The sequence below is a fragment of the Pinus tabuliformis genome, chromosome 6, assembly GCF_031772625.1.
Source record: "Pinus tabuliformis cultivar Carrire ecotype Pingquan chromosome 6, CPIR1, whole genome shotgun sequence".
In the NCBI taxonomy this organism is placed as follows: Eukaryota; Viridiplantae; Streptophyta; class Pinopsida; order Pinales; family Pinaceae; genus Pinus; species Pinus tabuliformis.
Window position 1 is genome coordinate 1,992,727,592 of NC_142292.1, and position 25,874 is coordinate 1,992,753,465.

A 25,874-nucleotide genomic window follows, 5' to 3' on the forward strand; every position below is an offset into this window, starting at 1 on the left:
CAATTATTATAATTGGATAAGTCACAACAAGAAGATATGGAATCAAAAGAAAGAAAATTATGAAATAACCATCCATTAAGGATTAACACCGTGTTTATGGCCAAAAATGGTCTCATCAACATTTAGGGAGACCACCCAGTCAGAGTCCCAAATTAAACCCTTTTCAGTTTGTGTTGGTGATTTTGACTAGTTCTATTAGGTCCAATTACCCCTTCACCCTTCTTGCTAACTTGTGATGTCTCTAATTACTTATCAACAGAAAGAAAAATATTGGATTTACACCCTTGTGAAGATCTTGCAAGGAAGCAACCCTTAAGGCCAAATAAGGGTTTTGCCAAGCCATGACTAAGGTTGCTCTTGTGAAAGGAGACTTGTAAAAATGCAATGGATTAATTCTAAATGCAAATCTACTCTAAGATGCAAACAACAGGAAGGAAATAAAATCCGATCCTATCTCAATTAGAGTTAGATATATATCTTTCCCAAAACAAGAGCAAAGTGATTTAAAAGAATAGTGATTTAACATATATTGCATGATTAGTATCAGGCTGCTGAAAATGTTTTAACAACTGACATTTTAAGTGACATGCATGTTCTATTTTAGAGATTATAATAGTGAAATATAAACCATTAAAAAGTAGAAATAGTTTAGCAGTCCAATGACAGTTAAATCAATTTAATATGGAAAAATTCTGAGTTAGTAGTTACTCAGAAATTTGATGAAGTACAATAGCAAATGGGAAATCAATAACAAATCTTGAGAGCAATATATTAGATTGTTGATCTAAAAGACAATCATTCTCATGTCAACAAAAGTGTTAAATATGAAACAATTGGTACTAATTTGTCATTAAATGAAATAATTTTGCATTAAAAAATAAAAATATTTTCATACAAATTAATAAACCTGGTCTCCTTGCTATGTTTCTCAATGGATCTCCAACAACCTTTCCAAAATCATGGTTTTTTCTACTAGAGAAAAGGGTTGCAATAGTGCAAATTCTACTTCAAATACAAATACTGAATTTTGAAAAGAAAACCCCCAAATAACTCAAATCTGAGTTATCCTCTTCACCAACTACTAAAATTCTCCTTGCAACAGTGCTCAAAGTATCTAACTTGCAGCAAAGAGGATCCCATTTTTCGTCTCCTAAAATATAATTTATAATTACAAAAATGAATCTAAAAATGGAGAGTTGTTGCAAATAGTTTTAACCCATCAAATTTGGAGCTGCAAGTCCTCTTTTTTCTTCTTTTTTGGATTAATTTTATTGTTCCAAATTATTTGCTCCACCTCCTTGCAACAACACTCTACCAAAAACCATTAAAACTGAAAACTGAAACCAATAGAAATTACATATCAACATTAGAAATTCAAAATTGAAAAAAAAAAAAAAAAAACAAATCCACTTAAATAAATGAAATTGGTGCTTCCCATTGATCTATGTTATAATTTATTTGGCTCAAGGGAACAGACTTGAATGAATTTGCAATAGCCAAAAGTCTTTGTCAATCAAATTCTTCCAAAATAAATTTAGAAATTAATTATTTTGGTACAAATTCATAGCTTCAATTTATGATAAATTTTAGGCCTAGTAAATGACCAGATATGGTTGAGTTAATACCTTCAAATTATTATCCCTAATTTTATCTTTCCAATGAACCATCCTAGGCTTCATTGGGATAAGTAAAACACCAATTAAACTCTCCAAAAATTGTGTTTCAAAACTAATGAAGCGTTAAAAAATATATATCTGTAACAAAAATTTTAGAAATTTTTATTAAAATTTTAATATGATTTAATTTTTTATTTTTAATAAATTTAAAATATAAAAATGTTAAAATAAAACTTATTAAAATAAAATATATATATATTTTAAAAATTATTAAAAATACAATAATTCAAACTCAAATAAAATAAAAATTATATAAAAAAAAATGTGTGAGGAGCTCATATATAAATGAGCATGGGAATGTATTAAGAAGTGAAGGGAGGAGCCCAGGGTCATGTGGAGTGGTTGCCCCTCCTAATTAATGTGAAGGTCTAGGAAATGTAAAGCCTCCCTCTATCGAATAACAAGGCTTATTAAAACCCTTCCGACTCCTCCCACTTTTATTCTTCGACCTTTCTCACTTTCGTCGTCATCCCATAGTTGACAAAGCCCAGAATAATTGTCAATGTTTAACCTAGTAAAGAAAATAATAAAAAATTAATATTTTATATATATATATATATATATATATATGTTTTTTTGGGGGTTATAGACACGTTTTGATAGGTTGGTTAAGTGAAAATCAAATAATTAATAATTTAATATTTACAATTTAAATATATTTAATTAATTGAACTAAAATAAATTAAATCAAGTGATTAAAACTAGTTAATTACATTAAATTAATGAAATTTATTTACCATCTATAAAAGATAGTGAAATACGAATTTACAGAATTTAAGTTTAAGTGATAATAATCGATCAAATTTTGAACAAGTGTTATTTTCAAATCGTATGTTCAAACTCAGCGAAATGTGAGTCATTGGGAAGCTGGTAAGAAACCACACACAATGAAGCAATCAAAGTGAAAAACCTAGAAAAGTTAAAATATCACAAAATTAACAAAATCAAATCATGAAAGGAGTGATATGACCAAATTTTACATAGAGAATCCCCATATATTTTTAAAAAAAATTATGGGGGGTTGTGGCCACAACACACCGAAAATAATTGATATTGGATGGATGGATCATCATAAATGAAAAGAAGAATGTAGGAATCTAAGGAAATCATATTATGTGGTTTCGTCACATGTAACTCCCTTAACAATAAAGCTTTCAGAATAAATATTTTTAAAGGAGTGTATTATGTTATGACCCCAAGAGGGGCCTACATTGGGTTAAATGTATAAGTTATGACAGAAGGGGTGGGCATATATAGGGTCAAATGTACATGTAATATGTAAAATGTATATGTAATAGGTCATCCTAATAATGAAGGGACCACATCTGTAACATGTGGATAGATATATATAGAGATCATGTATTCATTATGGAGGACATAGATATGATATGGGATGCGGGAATTTATAGAATGGGATGGTAGAGATCCTTTGGTAGAGGATCGCTACCAATCATTCCTTGCAACATCCCTCTCATGTAAAGCAATTGTCATAATGGATTAATTTCCATGGGCTACTGAATTTTCATTTTCTTGGATGCTTGTGAAAACCAAAATTCTTTATTTTCTTTGAAACCAACTATAATGATGTGATATTTAATATGAATGAGCATGCTTTTTTTTCATGGTATGATGGAGCATTAATTTGTGCTAGTTCATTCATGCATACTCAGTGTACAATTATGCACAATGAGATAGGACATGGACCACTTATATAAATTTGTGGATTATTGGGGGGATGCCTCATGCATTATGAGCCGAGAGCATCCAGACCTACATCAACATAATCATGGGGAAGTGGCTAACAAATTGACTATAGAGAGGTGAGAACAAGCATGTAGTACATCAACCCCTTGCACATGGGGTAAGGAGTTTTCCACCTTGTTAATTATTACTTATACGGGACCTGTTAGCACTCCAGGAAACTCTCCTAGGTTGTAGCTCGGAGATGCCTGGAAACATATAAATCTTCAATATCGTTCTCTGAACTGTTGGAATGGATTGGGGTTTAGATCAAATCAAATGACTGTTTCAACTCTGTTTTCACTCAAGACATGCATGAACACCCTCAGCTTGACAAGGCTTTCGACCACTAATGCTCAATAGTTTATAGATTCAATGAATAAATGGAGAATCATGACTGTACCAGTAGATACATACATAAACACATATGAATGGCTAGCTACAAAAAGTAAATGAAGCTTGCAAATCTAATTTATCAACACAAAGATAAGATGACAGTTATCTGGCATTAGACACAGAAGAAAACATGAATAACCTATTCAAGTGCAAGCTTAGAACAGAGGAGAAGATGAAAATTGAACATGTAGTAGCAAAAAAAGCTTGTATTACTGGAATGAAGATGAGATGTTGGGAAGAACAGAGTATCCACAGTCTCCAAAAGTTGAACCCCTATTACTTCGAACTTTCATCCATTTATAGGCTTTTTACAATACTCTTTGAGACTCGAGATGTCTTAATTTATCCCCTCCGTCTTCTAACTACTTGATGCCATAACTAGACAAACATGAGCTCAGAGGGCTCAGTTTCTAACAAACACGGTAATCAAATTCTGGTAATTTCACCGCGTTGCCAGGTGGTTCGCTCGTGCCAGCGATGTTCCATGATCATTTCTATTGGTTCGGTTGCATCGTGTTGTTGTTTTTTCCCCTTTCGATCATGCATTCCATTATTTTAGTTCAACTATCTGATTGTCAAAAACACTGAAAAAGCAACAAATTTCCTCCCCAGGTCACTGATGGGAAGTGGGGTACAGCAGCATGTGGGCCGTTGGATGGTGTGGATCGACAGTCAGGATGTTGGTCAGGCGGCGGAGGATGAACTGTGGTGATCATGAACAAGGGTCGTTAGATCTAGAGGAATGGATGGAGGAGATTAATCGTCGGAGGTTTGAAGTCGTGGTGGGAGCGGAATAAGTTCGAGTCGTTAGATCTTAGATGGGTAGATCGAATGGCTATCAGGCAAAGGAGGTGCTCGAAGGATAACGCTCGAGAGCGGTTTATACAAGCGGAAATGGTTATATCGGGTGGTCATTGGGCGGTAAGTGGTAAAGGTCGAAGCCCATCTAATTCCATTCATCGCTCGCCATGTAGCAGTGGAGGAGAGAGAGGAAATCGCTTTATCAGGCGGGTATCCCTCTCTCTTGTTGCCCTAGCGATATGCGCGATAGCCGTTAGATCTGGCGGAAATGATCTAACGGTGGTGATTGGTCGAGCATATAACGTCGGTCGGATGAAGTGCAGACCATCATATCAGTGGGAAGATAGATGGTGGGGGACACAAAGGTATGGGACGACCTCAAGAAATGTGCAAAGGGTCACGTATGGACGGAAAGATAAGGTTTTCGGTGGCTTTTGCGCATTAGTTCATGTTTTCATGCGCTCTGAAAATAGACCATTTCCCTCCTTTAGTCTTCAAAATAGCAGCACTGCACCTTAAGGCTAACACTGGCTCCTTTTAGGGATGAAAGCCTCCCTGTGAGATTTCAAGAACTGCAGACTACTGCCTTTCTAGTAACAACCAAAACAAACTTATCTCCTATTGTTCCATTGGGCATCGAGTTTATTTGCATAGAAAACAAAAATTGAAACAACCTATTACAATATTAAGGCCTTAAAGCCTCATATGAAGTAAAGTTTCAAAAACCGCCCATTGACTGGGCCATCAAAAACACCTCCCCTCTCCAAATTGTGCAGAATGAAAGTATTGTTCAATTGAACTTGAGCAATGACAAATGGTCCCGTCCATAAGGCATCAAATTTACCATGGTTGCCCTTCTTTTCCTTCAATGCATCCCATTTGAGAACCCAGTCACCAACCTAAAAACTATCCATTTTTTCCTTTCTATCAAGGTTTCTTTGATCTTATTCTGATGAATTCTTGACTTCTCAACCAATTGTTCCCTGATCTGCTGTAATTCAACCAAGTTACTCATTCTCCTCGCCATGTCATTCTCTTCATCCTGTTTTTCTTACAAGAATTTGGCCACAGGGAGAATCAGCTGGATAGGAAAAACAGCATTAGCGCCATAAACCATCTTAGATGGAGAATTTCCTATGGACTTCTTGTTGGTAACTCTATCAGCCCACATTGTGAACTTCAACTTGGAATCTCAGTTCTTTTTGTTGTCCTCCAACAGGTTTTTGATTATCCTTACAAGACTCTTGTGAGATGATTCTTCCAGGCCATTGCCTTGAGGATAATATGCGGTAGAATGCACCAATTGAATGTCCATGGATTCACACATGTCCCACCAATTCTTCTGCCCTGAAAGCTGCTACATTATCAGTGACTAGTTTCGTTGGGCAACCAAATATAGTGAAAATATTCTCATTCAAGAATTTTATGATAACCTGATGATTAGCATTTTTAATGGGTATAGCCTCAATCCATTTGGTGAGTGGCTACCAAGATCCATTTGTGTCGGCCATTGGAATGTGGATTGATCTCACCTATGAAGTCTAAGCCCCACTGTTGGAAGGGACCATTGGTGTGTACTGGCTTCAAGGGCAGAGATTTTAGTTGTTGTCTTCCTGCAAACCTCTGACATTTGTCACAAGACCTCACAAAAGAAAACACATTAGAGAACAGAGTAGGCCAATAATACCCAGCTCTCAAGATCTTTTGGGCTATGATTTTCCAATAATGATGCCCTCCACAGATGCTAGAATGGAACTGGTGCATGACTTCCACAGATTGTCCTTTGTCTAAACATCTCAAGAGGATCCCTGATGGGTCTCTCCAATAAAGTAGGTTTTTATTAATGCAAAATTTGGTTGATCTGAGCTTAATGGCCTGATCTTGACTTGAGCTATGCCCTGGAGGGACTTCTAGCTTTTGCAAAAAATGAACTACGCTAGAATACCATTCACAGGTGGCTAGATTTTCAGCCAAAGACTGATTTTGCTCTTGCTCTTCTGCTGCTTCCTCTGTCCGCTCACCACCTAAATTTGAACTCATGCAATTGATGTCTAACAAACTGCAATTTTCCTCAGCCAGAAGCTTAGCCAAGTCCTGGCCTTTAACAAGCTTGTTGGGCTTCACCTCTATGTTGAACTCTATGAATTTTGCACTCCATTTAGCTCTCTTTCCATCAATATCTGGCTGAGTTAGTACATCTTTTACTGAGGTTGAAGGTACATACGCAACCACTTTGGAATGTAGAATATAAATTTTGAATGATTTTAAATATTTTATGAGAGCATAAGCTTGTTTTTCAATAAGGTTATACCTTAGTTCAGCATCCCTCAGAGTTTTGCTGAAAAAAGACCACAGGGTGCTCTACACCTTCATCGTTTTTCTGCAATAGAATTGCTGCAAGTGTATCATAAGAGGCAAAAGAGAAGATATAAAACTCCCTACTATAATCTGGGCTGATTAGAGTGGGAGCTTCCATGATAGCTTGTTTGATGGCTTCAAAAGAGCTTCTTGCACCATCTGTCCATTTTATTCCTGATCCTTTCTTCAGCGTGGAAGTGATGTGCTTCACTAGCTTTGCAAATTTTGGAATAAACCTCCTGACAAAGTTAATCTTACCCAGGAAAGATTGAATGTCCCTTTTTGACCTTGGGATGGACAATGTCTAAATTGCTTGAACTCTTGCTGGATCAATCTTCACACCTTCAGCAAAAACAATATGTCCCAAAATTTCACCTTCTTCTAGAGAAAATTGTGACTTCTTTGGGTTCACAGAAATTCCAAACCGTCTGCACTTTAGAAACACCTTCTTCAAATGCTGCAAATGGTCATTGTGACTGTTGGAAAAGACTGTAATGTCATCAAGGTAAATAAGGACAAACTTGTCATTCTCTCCCACAAAGGCTATGTCCATGGCCTTCTGAAAAGTATCCCCAACATTCATCAGTCCAAAAGGCAACTTGGAGTACATGAAAGTGCCCCAAGGAGTAGTGAAGGCGGTCTTTTCCTGATCTTCTAGATGTACAGAAATCTGATTGTAACCTGAAAATCCATCTAAGAAAGACATGACTCTAGCCCCTGAAACTGTTTGCATCAAGTGTTCCATCTTAGGCAGGGGGTAGTTGTCTTTTTTAGAGCATTTGTTCAGATTCCTGAAGTCAACACAAAGCTTGATTTCTCCATTCTTCTTTCTTACTACCACAAGGTTAGCTATCCACTTTGAATACCTTAGGGGAACTATGATCTTGGCATCCAACAGCTTCTTGATTTCCTTTTCAATCAAAGGCAATAAGAGAGGGTTAATAGGTCTTAATTTCTGCTTAAAAGGGATGGTGTTCTTCTCCAGTGGAATCTTATGCTGGATGATGTTGGTGTCATACTTTTTAAGATCACTATACTCCCAAGAAAAAATATTAGCAAATTGTTTCATCAAGGTGCAATACTTGGAACTTTGGGTAGAAGACAAGTGAGTGGACAGATTTATGTACTTTGGATGGGCTGGACTCCCTACATTATGTCTATGAACTGCAAACTCATTTTCCTTTTTGGCAGGCTTATAAGGTACATCATTATGATCAAACAGATTCTCTAGGGGCACCAATCCTTTGGGTATATGGTTACTAGGCAACTGAACAATGCTATCTTGACCAATCTCGTCCTTTAGCTTGGACTAGTTGCATTCTTCAATGGTTTTGTTTTCTTGGTCAATGTGCATTTCAAAAAATTCATCAATGACTTGTAAAAACCTATTAATTTCATCATCATCTTCAAAAACTTTCCAGTATTTGACATTTTCAGGAAGAGATGGTCTATATTCACCTGAACTTCATAAGTCAATTTAGGAGGCAAAGGAGGAATAAACGTGCTAGCAGACATACCAAGGGAATCAGCAAGTTGGTTCTTCATTCTAGGGATGTAAGAAATGCTGAAACTATTAAAAGAACCCGTGAGCTTCCATACCTCATCTTTGTATGCTTTCAGCGTTGGAAGCTTTGCTTGGAAAGTTTTTTTCACCTGCTGAATGATAAGGTATGCGTCTCCAAACACCTTCAGACCTTTGAGGCCTATTTCTTTAGCAGTGTTTAAGCCCAATATCAAGGCTTCGTACTCTGTTATGTTATTTGTGACCTGAAAAGTTAACTTGAAAGATAAATGAATGCATTTTTGTGTGGGGGACACAAGGACCACACCTGCCCTTGCAGCTTCCTTAGAGCAAGCTCCGTCAAAGAACATGTCCCAAATTTGTGGGCCTTCTTCCTCTGTGATCTGGAAAACCGGTTTCCTAAGCTGCATGGAGGCCAACTGGGATTCTTCAATCTAAAGAATACAGACTCAAAAATCAGTGTCGACAGCATAGATGGGATGATTAGTGGGATTCCTTTCATCACTGATGATATAAGCCAACTGAGCTTCTCTATATAATCTCCTGCTCTCACCTCCAAAAACTGCGATAGTAGCATAGGACAAATCATTTTGCAATGTTCCACCTAATCTCTTGATCCAACCTCTGGAAAGAAACATGCCAAACTTGGGGGGTACATCTGCTACCACAATATCCATCATCATGCTCCTCATGGGCAACTGAGACAAGGTGATGGCTAGGTATTTGATTAATCCCAAACATTTCACTTTGCTAGAGTCAAAATAAAGCAGGTCATGATAAGACTTGGTAATGTCAAAACCCAACTCATCCATTACAGCCTTGGGCATTAGATTATGGCTAGATCCTGTGTCCAGAAGGCAGTTGTGAAGGATTTTGTCATGAATAGTCAAAGAGACATAGAATGATGGGGAGCTGTCATCACAATTTTCAATCATTGGGCTGAGAACAACAACTGGTTTGTCCTCTTGCAGATTTACATAGTCAACGGAGGCTTGGATGGCTTTAAGCTCAAGGGCCTCGAGGATAGATCTCTTGAAGGACTCATTCTTCACTAGTTCAATCAGAGGTATAGGTATGCTTAGCTTCTGAATTTCTGATTCAAAACTGAAAGGAGAAGAAGACTTGTCAAGGGCTCTTACCTCGTGAGCTGGAGCTTTGAGGATGATGGGATCAACTGCCAGTTGTTTCTACTTATTAGCTTGTTGTATTGCATGGACAGCAGCTCTCTGAACAGGATTTTCCTTGGAATTATTCATCTTCGACCTCAGATCATATCTGTGTTGATAATCAGTTTTTAGAGCAGCTCCACCATCCCATTCTTGGCCGATCTGGTCATTGAATAATGACTTTTCATAGGCAGCTAAGGTTAAAAAGGAGGCACTGCCTTTGTCTTCCAGACAATGGATTTCATCATCTTCTTCAAACTGTTCTTCTTCCATGACTACGTTCTTGAAAGGGGTGTTCCTTTGGTTTTCATTGGCATCTTTGCTTCTTTGCAGAATCTGCAACTACGCATTAGCTCTTCTATATGGATTTGGATTTCTAGGAGCAAAGGTATTGGGAACTCTTCCTTTCCCAGGGTGTTGCTCAACCATTAATTTGGAGATTTCAGAGGCTAATGACTCTACAACTTGGTCATTTTATTTATCTTGGGATCTGAAGATGATGAAGATTCGTCCCTCTGTCTCCTTCTATCAACATTCCCCTTGAGCTTCTCTGCAGCCATGATGTTTGATTCTACTTCCAAGGCTGCATCCTGCATATCAGCCAAGGTAGCACATCGTCTCTCCCTCAACAGTAGGCAAAAGTTAGAACCAAAGGCACTGGCATAGGTGAGTTTAGCAGAGGTAGTGGTGGGTTTTACTTCAACTGGTATCTTGTTGTACATGCGGTTAAACCTCTTATTAAAATCAGACAACAACTCACCATTTTCCCTCTTTAGATTCCCAAACTCGGTGTGGTAGTAGAGTAGATCCTTCTTATCCCCCCAATGCTTTAGGAATGCATCATCTACAGCCTCAGTATCTGCTATAGACCTTGGGTCAGTTCTCTAAACCATTTTTTAGCCTCTCCATCTAGACTTTGGACAAAGACTCTCATCCATACATCAGATTCACTAATGTCCAGGTTATCAGCATAGCTATAGAATGATTCAAGATGTTCCTCAGCTGTAACACCTTCAGTCCCAGTGAACTTAGGCATATACTTCTGATATTCTCCAGTAGGCATGGCATTCAAAGGAGTGGGCAGTACTAGAGGTCCATACCTAGCAGCTATGATTCTTTCGATTTTGGTAGGCGCTTGTGGTGCTGCCATAGCTATGGTGGCTATAAGGGTACTGGACGTCTGAATGACAGAGGGTTGAGGAGTGACTGGTAGGACTAAAGGAGTATGGTGGATAGGAGGAGAGGCTTTCTTTGGGCTTGCAACGAAAGAAGAACCTAAAGAATAAGGAGCTCTATGAATCTCTGAGATTTTTTCTTCACTACTAGTATTAAATGCTACACTCTCAACATGTATCTGTTCTATTACAGGATTTTCTTGAAGAGATATAAAATATTGTTCAGAGCTACCTAAACCTGATGCTCCTTTCTACAATGCCTTTCTTTCTTTGATGATTTTTCAGGGTCAAGTACTGGGTCAGCTAGTGGCTACTAAGGATTTCTCCGAGTATGCCTCACAAACTGAGCCAGAAATATCAAGTGGAGTCACCAAGAGGTTCGTCCTCCAGTAGGGTCACTAGATAGATGACTACAGCTCAAATAGTGTCTAGACTTTGTCTATCATCAAAGTTGGATCTATGTCGTCCCCCAGGGAAGTTGAGCTTCAGTCTCCTCTCCTCGACAATGATGCCAATTATGTTAGCACTCCAGGAAACTCTCCTAGGTTGTAGCTCGGAGATGCCTGGAAACATATAAATCTTCAATATCGTTCTCTGAACTATTGGAATGGATTGGGGTTTGGATCAAGTCAGATGACTATTTCAACTCTATTTTCACTCAAGACATGCATGAACACCCTCAGCTTGACAAGGCTTTCGACCACTAATGCTCAATAGTTTATAGATTCAATGAATAGATGGAGAATCCTGACTGTACCAGCAGATACATACATAAACACATATGAATGGCTAGCTATAGAAAGTAAATGAAGCTTGCAAATCTAATTTATCAACGCAGAGATAAGATGACAGTTATCTGGCATTAGACACAGAAGAAAACATGAATAACCTATTCAATTGCAAGCTTAGAACAGAGGAGAAGATGACAATTTAACATGTAATAACAAAAGAAGCTTGTATTACTGGAATGAAGATGAGACGCTGGGAGGAACAGAGTATCCACAGTCTCCAAAATTTGAACCCCTATTACTTCGAACTTTCAGCCATTTATAGGCTTTCTACAATACTCTCGAACTCTCTAAGGCTCAAGATGTCTTAATCTATCCCCTCTGTCTGCCATAACTAGACAAACATGAGCTCTGAGGGCTCTGTTTCTAACAAACACGGTAATCAAATTCTGGTAATTTCGCCGTGTTGTTAGGTGGTTCGCTCGTGCTAGCGATGTTCCATGATCATTTCTGTTGGTTCGGTTGCATCATGTTGTTGTTTTTTCCCCTTTCAGCAATGAATTCCGTTATTTCAGTTCAACTATCCGACTGTCAAAAACGCTGACAAAGCCAAAAAATTTCCTCCTCGAGTGACTGATGAGAAGTGGGGTACGGGGGCATGTGGGTCGTTGGATGGTGTGGATCGATAATCGGGATGTTGGTCAGGCGGCAGAGGATGAACTGTGGTGATCATGAACGAGGGCCATTGGATCTGGAGGAATGGACGGAAGAGATCAATCGTCGGAGGTTTGACGTCGTGGTGGGAGCGGAATAAGTCCGAGCCGTCAGATCTTAGATGGGTAGATCGAACGACTATCAGGCAGAGGAGGTGCTCGATGGGATAACGCCCGGGAGCGGTTTATGCAAGTGGAAATGGTTTATATCGAGCGGTCATTGGGCGGTAAGTGGTAAAGGTCGGAGCCCGTCCGATTCCATTCATCGCTCGCCACGTAGCAGTGGAGGAGAGAGAGGAAACCGCTTTATCAAGCGGGTATCCCTCTCTCTTGTTGCCCGAGTGATATGCGTGATAGCCGTTAGATCTGGCAGAAATGATCTAACGGTGGTGATTGGTCGAGCGTATAACGTCGGTCGGATGAAGTGCGGACTGTCAGATCAGTGGGAAGATCGATGGCAGGGGACATGAAGGTATGGGACAACCTCGAGAAATGTGAAAAGGGGCACATATGGACAGAAAGGTAAGGTTTTCGGGGGCTTTTGTGCATTAGTGCATGTTTTCATGCGCTCTGAAAATAGACCATTTCCCTCCTTTAGTCTTCAAAATAGTAGCACTGCACCTCAAGGCTAACAGGACCCAAGCCCCTAGTGGTTGGTGAAGCATGTGATTTACTCCTTGAGGATAAATTGTACCTTACCTTTAATGATCATAATGAACACCCACCAATTTATGAATCATAATCCCTCTCACTTGATGAATCTGGAATTAAGATGGATCTTAACAATTACAACTTAGTGACTTTACATATAATTGAAATTATGAAAATGTACAATTAAAACTTTAAAATGTTTCAAGTTTTTAAATTTATAAAACTTTATTCAATTCCTTTTCCTTCTGATACCAATAAAAAAAATCTCTCATCATTCAAAAGAGTTAAATAGGTTACATAGGAAGTATCAAGAATAAATGACTAGAGTGAAACTGGAATTAAATATAATGACAATGAAATTAATATCTCAACACCCCCTCCTAATCTCAACGATTACAAGTAGTGGCACTTACAATGTCTAGTATCTCTCTTTGAAATTCAAATATGCTTTTGCCCAAAGGCTTTGTAAAAATAACTACAAGTTGATATTTTGAACCATAAAAAGTAAGTAGTATGTCTCCATCATTGTCAAGCTCACAGATGAAATGAAAATGTGTGTCAATGTGCTTGCTCTTTTTGTGAAAGACGTGATTTTTTGATAAAGAATTTGCAGAACTTTTATCACAGTAAATCGTAGTTGACTCCTTCTGAACATTTGAAAGATCTACCAATAGCCTTCTGAGCCACACTCTGAAGTAGAGTTAAATATTATGCCTTTGTTGAAGATATTGAAACAAGGTACTAAGGTAGAGTTACATATTCTGCCTTTGTTGAAGATATTGAAACAATTGGTTGTTTCTTGGATGCCCATGAAATCATATTGGCTCCAAGATGAAAAGCATACCTTGAGGTCCTTTTGCTATCATCTAAACTAATTGCATAACGCAAGTTTTCTTCATAATGTGTGTAGAGTAGACCATTGTCTAAGGTCCTTGCAATATATCTTAAGATCCTTTTTGCAAATTTCCAATGAGAAATGTTGGCAACTGCATAAACCTCGAGACAAAACAAGTTGTGAACATGACATTAGGTCTAGTTGCAATGAGATATAATAGACTACTAACTAGACTTTTATACAATGTGGAATCAACTCTTGGAACTACATCTTGTATGCTCAGCTTAGTGCCTTAAGCAATTGGTGTATGAGCTCGTTGGCAATTGGTCATTCTAAACTTTTGGAGGATGTGAGTGGCATATTTTTTATAAAACTTTGTTCTCTTATTTTCATCACCAATTAAACCTTTATTTTCATTAAACCAGCGTAGATCCATTTTAAGTACGGATTTGACATGCGCTAAGAGGGATCAAATTTCTTCACGTGCAAACTTCTATAGAGTACAAAATACAATGTGTAATTTTTCATTGTTTAAATTGTATTTTTGAATGATATATAGAGTATATATAGGAACAAATAAATATTTTAACCATAAAAAACTTATTTTTCCATGATATATATATATATATATATATATATATATATATATATATATATAATTTTTTTAATTGACATTTAAATATTTTACATAACATGTACAAAGAGACATTTATCGATGTAAATCAGTTAACATACATCTTACTTAGTTTATCTAAATCTCCTATTGAAATATTTTGAAAAGTATAAGGTTTAGACATCTTCATTTTTTTTATTATAGTCAACATTATTTTTTATTTAAAGCACGTGTCAACTAAGACAGACATAAAAACTTACACATCCTCTTTTACTAGATTGTAGAATGAACTTTTCAACTTAATCATATTAAAAAAAACTATAAATTTCATAAAAAAAATTAATTAATTTAATATTTTATAAAAAAAATAAAAATAAGTATATTAATTTAGTAAAAAATTGTATAAAGTTTAATTTTTATTTCATTTTAAATTCAAATTTTATAAAACTAAATTGAAAATGAAAAAATAATTTTCAAAAACAATTATTTAAAGAATTTGCAATTTTAATCTCACCATCTCAATAATATTCCAGTGATAGACAAATAGTTCTTCACCCAATCATAAATTATATTCCAGTGATAGACAAATAGTTCTTCACCCAATCATAAATTCAAAAATATATAGTACAAATTCCATTTTAATAATATTTTCAATTCGGCTAAATGTACTTGAATATAATGATAAGATAAGAGAGTAGAGAAAATGTGATGGCTTTGCGTACACATGTCCTCTTCTATAATTTTATTTTTCAGTCAGCTAATAAGACAAATGAAAAGGACCTTTAATGTCTTTAATCCCTATTTTAAAATAAAATCACAGCTGCAAAGCATAGCTAATCCCCATCTTAAAATCGCTTTAAACTTATATAAAATTTATATAATTCGTTTTACTTTAAAATTGTGTTTGCAATAGATAAAATCAGGTAAGGTAAAGTTGTTTTTAGGGGGTTTTTAGGTTTTACATTAAAATTATGTTTGCGATTTATAAAAGCAGCGTTTTACATTAAGATTATGTTTGCGATTTATAAAAGCCCGCCAAGGAGGCTCAAAAGAATTTTCGCTTCCCCCTTTGGACCCTTCCGTGATAATAAGCTCCCTGCTATTGGAGTTTCTCAAACACGATTAGAAAACAAGATTTCTAAATCAAGAAAATAATCATGCTCCACAACTAACAAGGAGGCACTATGAAAAGATCACCTACAAGAACCAATGCCAAGTCGATATTTTTTTAGAAGGAAAAAATCAAAATTGGATTTTATTAAAGGAACTAAAAACTAGTTACATTTTGTGTCTGTCATTAATACAATATTGTCCCTAATCGACCAACAAGAGTCATCTTGTCTTTGAATACTATGATCTCGATATGAGCCCATATACATATAGAAACATCATCTACCCAAAACAAAACAAAGATATCAGAAAGTTCAAAGAGATATACAAACAAAAGAAAATTTTCATATGAGGTGAGAAGCAAAGTCTATTATTCTAGCTACGGCCAACACTATGGAAGGGCGGTGCACCTCTCCTCCTGGATAACACCATCTGAAACAAAGGTAAAAAAAAATATGTCCTTCAGCATCATGCAATCCCATTTTCAACAGAGAGTCGGTCGTCCCATTTGATTCCTTATAGATATGTTGAATGTCAAAACTCAGAAAAGATTGTATGAGAGCACCAATATAGTCCTGCCATCCTCTGAGATCTGGAGGATCAAATGTTGTGTTGCCCAGTATACCATCAATGATAGTCTTAGAATCACCGTAGACATGGATGTTCTGGATTTGTTTTTCCTTTTGAAACTAGAGAAGGCCCCATAGTGCTACCATCTCTGCCTTGGAATATGTGCCTAAGCCCCTAAACCAATGTAATTTATAGTAAGACTTACCATTGATGCGGAACAATGCTCCACAATCGCATCTCCCCAGATGTGTTGCACCATCGAAAAATCTCGCCAACAAGATAATATGAGGGTGAAAATATCTCCCTGACAGGTCCTTGGAAATCATCCTCTATGGTTCCATATACTCCAGCCAAGCAAGAACTTTTGAGCAAGTCTTGTAAACATTAACTTGAAGCCCCCAAAAAATAAGGTGATTTTGTGCCTTCCAAATTTCCCATATTACAAACAGTGGGATGTATCTATGTATACCATGCTTGTCCAAGCCCCACCACAAACATTTCTCCATTGAAGTGAATTGTCTAAACGTGATTTCGAAAAAGGAAAGAGTCATAGACCAAATTCGAAGGGCGACTCTGCAGAAAAGAAAAGGATGCAAAACAGTTTCAATATCACCACCGCATAAATGACACTATCCGAGACCTTGGAAACCACGTTTACAAAGATTGTCCCATGTTAAAATTTTGATTTTCCACACCAACCAAATGAAAAGAGTGATCTTCAGAGGGGCATGCAATCTCCAAATAGTCTTAAACCATGGCACCAATATAGATTTTTGTGTAAGATGTATGATATGTTTATAATTCTCCGCAACCACCACAAAACTTTTCCTAAGAGTCCCATCCCATGAAAGGGAATCACCTCTCGCGTTTCAACAAAGACCAGCTCTTTTAAGTGCAGTGACATAATTGTTCCAATCCAAAGCCATTTGCTCAGTCGGTCCAATATGTGTCGCCTCTTTCCACATTGGAAGGGCACCATTCCAGCTGCTAATTACCTAATCCAATAGAAAAATACCTCTTTGATGAAGAGCCACGACCGTGCCTTCAAACAGTACTATGGAATCTGGAACACCAACAATCCTCCCGACCAATAATCAACATATTCCCCTTCCAAAAGGCCATTTCAGTCATTGCAAGAACCATGTCTTAATCCTTTGAAAACTTGACCAGATGTATGATCCCCTCCTTATCCCAATCCCGTCCATCTTGATCTAGTCAATGATAGGCCTTCGCATAAGATATTTTGTTGAAATGATATGCTTGCAAATGCCATCGCCAAACAACACCCACCAAAGATATTTCATTAACAGTGACCAACCGAAAACTTGGTTGTTCAAAATCCCCCAGCCACCAAGTTCTTTAGGATTGGAAATAGAGCTCCACACAGTTAAATGATATTTGCATTCCCTATCATCCCCGAACCATAACAAATGTGCCAATAGAGAATGATTTTTGGATATAATATGGATAGGCATAGCAAATGGATGCATCTAGTAAGTAGCCATTTGTTGAAGTACAGATTGTATCAAGGTGAATCTCCCACCCAATGAGAGCCAATGATGTGTCCATCTTGAGCTTCTTATCAAATTTAGAGAGCAACCATGACCAGTCCTCCAAAAGGTAGTGTGACGGCTTCAATCTAAAAACTAAATAGGTAAATCCATCATGTAGGCGCTTGGTGCCCACCCCAAAAATATCAACAATATAGTTTATATCAACCTGATTTCCAGATGAGAAAATGAGAATAGAATTATGAACATTTGCAATAAGTCTCAAAGCCTCTCCAAAATTGTGAAAAATATAGTGTATTTCCTCCCACTATGCCTGGAATATCATCCCAAATGTAAGGATATCATCAACAAAGAAAAGGTGAGTTATACTAACCTGTGGAGCTAAATGCAAACCCTTGAACGTCCTCAAAGCCTTTGCCAAGCTTATCTTCATGTTGATAACATCCATAACAAGAATGAAGAGGAGTGGTGATAAGGAGCAATGCTACCTCAGCCCTCTTCCTACTTGAAAAAAATTCAATGGGGTATCCATTAATAAGAACGAGCCAAACCTTTGTCACACGTGCCATAATACATTCAACATTATGTATCTCAAGCCCAATCTTCAGAATTATAATCTTGAGAAAAACTCATTCCACGCAATCGTATGCTCTCTGCAAGTCGATCTTCATTACCACCACTTCCATATTTTTAGTCTGGATGGAATGGATGCACTCCTAAGCAATAACAATTGCATCGTGTATAGACCTATTGTGAAGAAATCCAAATTGTTCCCTGGATACATGAGCAGAGAGGGTTCCTTTGATCCGTTTTGTTATGACCTTCGCTATAAGCTTTGATATAATATTTCATAGAGAGATCAACCTGAAATCTGAGAAAGTGGCAGGTGTATTGACTTTCGGTATAAGGGCTATGAAAGTACACTGTATAGCTCCCGAAATAAACCTCCTTTTCAGGGATTCCTCGACCATATCCAGAATTTCCTATCCCATAAGCTCAAAAAAGTGCAAAAAGATTTCAACCATCCAGCCATCAGGGCCAGGGCACTTGTCCATGACAAAGGATTTCAATACTGAGAGAATTTCTTCTTTGGAAACTGATCTAGAGAGTGCAACATTTGCTTTGTGATCAAACATCCTTAGATATTCCTCAACACCCTAGAGTTGATTTTCAATGAGGACCTTACCTCTGGCCGTAAAAAGATTATGGCAATATTGTACTGCTTCTTTTTGAATCTCAGCATCAGAATAAATATAATTACCATCCACCCCCTTTATGCTCCAAATTGCGTTGATATTCTTCTTGTGGTAGGCATAACAATGGAAGAATTTTGTGTTGACTTCGATGGTTGAAGTATTATGGATCATTCATTCATTTCAATGGCTACTTTAAAATCCATGGATAATATGTATGTTCTTGTATAGGTGTTATTAGCTTAGCTATAGTAGAATTGAATATTTATTTGAATGTGGAATCTTTGCATTTAAGAATTTAGATTTTATTAGGTATTGTATTTGAAGTTAGAGAATTTATTTAATTTGGTAGTTGTTGTATTTGGCAACAGGATTATGGGTGTAGAAAGTGGACTTACCATAGCTATTGAGGTTGGTGTTAATGGTGAATTGAAGAGAAAGATTTAAATTTGAAATGAATAGATGACCAAAATATATCTAGAAGATAACATTTAGGTAGAAGAATTAAATGGTGGGTCATATCCGAAGCGTCAGACTCTTAGTTACCCCATTGTGGTCTATGACGAGAGACAACCATATGGTGGTGTGCTCCACCCCAATCTCCTTTGTGACTTCCTCCATGATTTCAAGGGAAAAACCATATTTCCTATCAATGCTTCCACTATATTCATTAGATCCATCGTTGATACCATCACTAAGAAATTGGTGGTTAAGTAACTATGAGTTATATGTATATTCACGCCATTAAAACTTGTTGGACACCTAATCCTCTATGGGTTAGTGTGGAAGCCGAATAGACTAAAGGATTCCAAGAGACCACTTGGAATATGAATCCAAGGGTCACACCATGTACTATAAATGTATATCATTTGTTAATAATAAGTGTACTCTCATGTTTTATCTTTCATACTCTTTCTGCCATGTGTGTGTTTAACATGGCATCAGAGCATGCAATCTCCTGCCCTGCTCAAGTATGAGCCACTTGTTTATGTGAGCTTGTTTTCCTGTGGCCTTTATATGCATGTCAATCCTGCACCTCTACCCATAATCCTGAAATAGTAAACTTGGCATCCTAGGTCTACAAATTCAAATATTTTATATCAGCCTACGTTACCAGAGAAACCTCCTTCACTCAGCATTATTTGTGCCATCTCTATCATTTCCATCGTGATAAATTTGCTCGATTCTGGCAGCACTGCCCTGTCCAAAGAATATGTTTCTGACTATTTACAACACTTGACTTCGGGCCATGAAAGCCTGTGTAGGACGGTGGCATCCGAGGGCAAAATTCAACACCTGTTGAAGTACTTGGACTGCTCTCCTCCTTGTGGGTTTTGACAGAGGTAGCCCATTCACCTCCTCCCACTGCATACCACCGTCACCATACCTAGAGAAAACAACTATTGTCATTCTATTCTACTTAGATCTAAGGGATGCGATATTTGAATCCAGGGCATTGGCAGTCTACGCTCAAACTCGTTCATCGCTCTCATAAATGAGCTCATTCTGACTAAATTTCCTCGAAAGAATTCAAGATCGGTTATGCGCGTTGGAATAGAGCATTGAATAAATTATGTTTAAGCCTTCTTTGTAGTGATTGAATGCCATGAAAATATTTGTGTGTTGATTCCTTTTGGTGCACTTGTGTGTAAGTGGCTGCTTGGATCCAGGCGTGGAGAACTAAATGCGTTGTGAATGGCACTCGAGCTCTGACTATTGTAAGAATTGCACAGGTTGGAGCAGTTGTGGGCTACCTGCATGTTTCTATCAATTGTGGGGTTCACTTAACAAGAATCTCATAACTAAATTTTGGGGAGACATAACAGTTGCAAGAATAATGAGCAGATGTGAGTGTCCATGAAGAAAATATTTAGAGGAATCCTTTGCAAAATGTCATTACTACAACACGGCAGATCGATCATGATTTGCCACGGACTTTCCCTTCTCATCCCTGGTTGGATACTCTAAAAGGACATGAATCTCTACGAAGGGTGCTTGTTGGATACATCACCTCCTTATTTGATTTTGTGAAATTTGTTCCCCAGTAAGACGCGCAAGCTTTGTAGCTGGAATACACCATAAACTAGTTGAAGAGAAGGAGACCCTCAGGAACACTCTCAACTATTTGGCAGTCACAGTTGTGTTCAAAGGCGTCTTCTCATCTTCAGATGGATGGTTATGCTAGAGGTTAAGCATGTGAAACTCTTGATGGTTTGTGCAATGGAGGAAAACGCTTCATTCAATCATGACTGAAACAATTAATTACAAGGCACTCCTCGGTAAGTAAATTTGCCCACCTTATATAAAGAGAGTTACAAAACCTCTGTTTGAAGAAGGTGAAACGTTTTTGGGAACAATTCTTTATTTGGCAATTAATTAAATAAAGTAAGCAATTGGGCATGGTTACATCGTTGAATATGTGTTGTCCAAAAGAACTGTGTGGAGAAAGAATTTGTAGTACATTGTATTTCTGAATACAACGTTGAATGCTACATGTGATACCTCTGCTTCATACGCTCGCTGTGAAGGTGGTTTGAACAATGCAACCATCGTGCAATGTGATATGATGTTGCGTATGCATTGGTCATTCTAGTATGCTTCTTTTGAAGTGTGTTGAGTTTGTTGAAGACTCTTGGAAATGACTAGATATCAAATGGAGCCAAGTTTCATTGATATCTGAACGCGGGTTAGATTTATCACTTCAGAACTTAGACTAAAACAAGATTTCAGAGGTTCTGTCTTTAAGGGAAGAAATAAGGCTTCCTATGCTGGCCATCCCAGTTTACGCTGGTCAGACTTGCCAGTGAAAGCAGTCTCTCACAGTGTTATTTGGTTACCCACAATTATATATAAAAGAACGCACTGCATGGATGGGAGATACATTGTTTGGAGCTGAACGCAGAAGGTGGATGCTAGAATGCTGTGGATATTTTCACTAATAGCGTGGCTGCTTCATTGGCACAAGAATTTCGAGGGTTAATTTCGAATTCTTCTCACAGTCACTTCTTCAGATCTGCGTGGGTCCCTTTCCACAGTCAAAAGTGGTTTCGTTGCATCTATTGGGCCTGAAAACTTTGTGTAAGGTGCAACTGGTCTCATCATCATCTTGAACAACTCAGAGGTTGTTGCGTTGAAGCAAAAATTCCAGATTGAAAGGTCACTCCTAGTCACTGGATTTGGCTATGAACATGATGAAGCTTGGGAAGAAAATATTTATCTTTTTAAATAATTCACTCACGTCAGCAACTTAGATATTGCGCTAGTATGCATAGCGTACACATGATCAAGCAATGGGTCAGTAGCATGCATGCTATTGAAGTTGTAGAGCCTGCTCACAAAGGAAAGAGCAATGTGACAGACCAATTGTGTGGGCTCATTGATTACTGCATATAGGCAACTTTAGAATTTTCCTCAGTTAATTGGCATTGTTTATTTGAACCTGTTTGATCATTGTTTCCCTTTTCATTAGTGTTTTCATTATTTTCTAGTTTTCACCTTCAACTCAATATCATCTTCTAAAGGCTCTATATCTCCATTGAGCTTGATCTTGCCCTTGAATATTTTACAGCATCTGTGTCATTACAATAATCCATATCAGATCATCGATTTTGTCGAGAATGGCCAAATTTTATGAAGTATTAGAGTTATTGGAAACTTTGATACAATCTAATGTCGATGACACAATGAAAATAAGCAAAGACTCTCTTTCAGACATTCAAATTTGTCTACAAAATGCACAAGAGAAAATTGACTTTTTGCAGCTTGAATCTCAACTACAACAAGAAGAATTACAGCAGCGGAGTCATCCTTCTGAACCTGTTTCTGTTCAGAAGATTGAAACTGACTCCCATAAGCAGCAAGTTGATTAAGATCTAGTGCCCAATGAAGTAGCAGAATTGCATGCAGACACAGAAATTCAGCCAACACTTTCCAAGCCCATCATCAGACCTTGGGAAGAGCTCATCCATAACAAGCACAAAACTGGTCTTGGATATGACAAGGATGTTTCCTTTCATATTCCAAATTACTCAAAGCCCATCCAGTTTCAGAGTGCTAGATTCTTTCATGACAGTTCACCTTCAGCTGTTCCAGACTCTGCCCCTCTTCAACAACAACAGATTGTGAAATGCCAACACTGTGACCGAGTTGGCCATTTGAAAGATCACTATTTTGATCTTCATCCATGTAAGCACTGTCATAAAACCAATCATTCTTCAAACAGATGCTTCAAAGACAAACTCTGGCAAGAACAAAGATTCATCTTGGATGGATCGCTTCTTGGCAATGGGCATCAACAGGCAAGAAGATATTACAGTCACATGTCAGAACTTGTTCTAGAGTATTGAACAGTCTTGCAGCTGAGTTTTCTCTGTCATCTCACCTTGGTCATCTACAAGCTTCAAAGTCACATCAAGAGAACCTGAGCCACAACTTGCCATACCAGATTCAGAGTTGTAGCCAGAGATAAACATGCCCCTGAGCATGCCTTCATTCGGTGATACCTCTTCAAAGAATTGGGACACTTCCTCTAGTAGAAGACTTCAGCTTCTTGCAAGTTTTGGAAGAGTTCCAGGAATTGCATTAAGCATTCCAGAGTTGGTGGTAATCCTTAAACCATCACAGGTTGAGACCTCCCTTTTCAGGTTGAGATTCTCCCTTTTATGCGGGGTGAGACCTCCCTTTCATGGTTGAAGGTTTCCCTCTTCAAAACAATAGGAGCACTTCCTCTAGCAGAAGACTTCAGCTTCTTGCCAGTTTTGGAAGAGTTCTAGGAATTGCACTAAGCATTCTAGTGTTGGTGGTCATCCTTAAACCATTGCCCTTTATACCAACATTTCAGAGAGCACATTTAGCCTAGTGTTGCCATGCATTTTTGCACATTTTGTATTACAGCTTTCTTCTTGGACTCATACATAACCCTTTGGATTAGGGGGGGAATGTTGGACACCTAATCCTCTGTGGGTTAGTGAGGAAGCCGAATAGACTAAAGGAGTCCAAGAGACCACTTGGAATATGAATCCAAGGGTCACACCATGTACTATAAATGTATATCATTTGTTAATAATAAGTGTACTCTCATGTTTTTATCTTTCATACTCTTTCTGCCATGTGTGTGTTTAACAAAACTCATTAACATTATATTTGTTACCACTTTTCCAAACTAATCCACCATTTCAAACATATCTACCATTACCAAGGTGTAGGGTTCAAAACAATTGGCCCTAAATTCTTGTGGAATCAAAACATGTTAATACTCCAGTGGACATATGGTGTGTACTATAGTGGTCATACTCTTTCAACCATAAAATCTTGCATTATGTACCAAATATTATAAAAGGACATAACATAATGAAATTTAAATTTGTCATATATATATATATATATATATTATTGATGTTTTAATTCTATTACGTTATGTACTTGAAGATATACATCTTCATTGTGAGTTAGATAATAAAAATTATAAATATGACATGTTTGTATCAGTTTATTTAAAATATTCCTTTGGCATTTTCTATTTTTAAATACTTTTATTCAAATGTTCAACAAAATGATGAACCGCACTTGTTGGTTGGAAATGTGATGGCCAAAAATTTCTGAAATGTAATTTCTATAAAAAAAAAATTTACTTAAAATATATTCTTATATTTATGCCACTTTAAAAATTAAAGTTATGTAATTAAATATTCCAAAATACTTTATAATATACAATATACCATTTTGTAAAAAATAAATAAAAATTAATATATTATATCACCACAAAATACTAAATTAGAATTTAAAATTAATATAATCTAAATTTATTAAATATATATATAAACTAATATATTATATCACCACAAAATACTAAATTAGAATTTAAAAATAATATAATCTAAATTTATTAAATATATATAGATAATTAAAAAAATTAAATTAAATAAAAAATAATATTAAATTAAGTAAAAAATAAAATTGAATTAATTTAAATTATCTCATATCTAATAAAACAATGCAAGTTACATGCAAGCTTATTATGTTCTAATGTTAAATCTAAAATTAATTAAAATGTTCAAATTAATGTGATGTATTGTAAAATTGATAGCCCACGGGGCTTTGGATTGACGGTGAATGGGTGCGCTGTTAAGGCACTCCTTGCGATACATCACTGGTTCAAATCCCCGTGGGTGCGTAGGTTAGTCTTAGCAAAGAAAAAAAAAAGATGTATTGTAAAATTGATTAAGTCGAAGGCACTTAAATTTAAGTTAATATATTATAATGAGGCACTTAAAAAGCTAGGAAAGTTGCAACACCGATCTTCCTAGCCTTTTACGATGTCAAAAATATAGTGAGTTCAGGAGGCTTCTCTCCAAGCTTTTTGAGCATAAGAATAAAATCTTAAATTAAACTAAATAATTTGTTTTTTTGGTCTAATAGACTAAAGTTTGGTCTTAGTGGACGTTAACCATCATCCTCATCATCATCAATATATTTTATTAACAAATTTAGATTAAGGATTTTTTATTAATTTATTTAAATAGTATTGTATTGAGAGAGGTTTTAACAGACGTATATAGATGTAATGTAAAACGTGTAAACATTTTTTAGATGTTAGTTCAGTATATTAAATTTATATTAATAGGTTTATTTTATAAAATCAAAATATTTGTAAATATTTATTTATAAAATATTAAAAATAATATAAAAGTTAATATGAGAGATATTATGATGTGAATATGAGGTTAAAATATATATATATATATATTAAAATTCAATTTGTTATATTGTAAATTTTTTTATTAATAAAATTATGAATAATATTTTAGAAAAAAAAAAGCATAATATATTTATCATATCAAAAATATATAATATATAAGTAGTTATAAGTTAAAATCTACTTTATCAAGCAGGGACCGAGTAGATGCCCACTATGCCTGGTTGAATCTGAATCCATTCCTCATCTCTTTTTGAGCTGTTCTTTTACTAGAAAAGTTTGGGAGGAAACAAAAAAACTTTTAAACATTACCGCGAGATGGGAAGGGGATGATCTATCTGCAGCGTGGGAATTCTGGTGGTCCCACTATCCTGAGAAAAACCTGAGGAACCTTCCTCCTATTCTCTGTTGGGGTATTTGGA

At 36.6% G+C, this 25,874-nt stretch overlaps 1 protein-coding gene across 2 annotated transcripts in view; it reads right to left on the reverse strand.

Moving 5' to 3' along the window:
* Positions 1-915: 915 nt before the first annotated feature.
* Positions 916-25,874, reverse strand: part of LOC149267229 (uncharacterized) — a 29,207-nt gene continuing 4,248 nt past the window's right edge. Inside the window, exon 3 of one of the 2 annotated variants that reach the window (XM_089398343.1) lies at positions 916-1,311. The gene's annotated coding sequence lies outside the window, so the exon portion shown is untranslated. Of the gene's footprint in view, positions 1,312-13,558; positions 13,913-25,874 lie in introns of those variants that run through there. The other variant, XM_089398348.1, reaches the window with a different exon arrangement.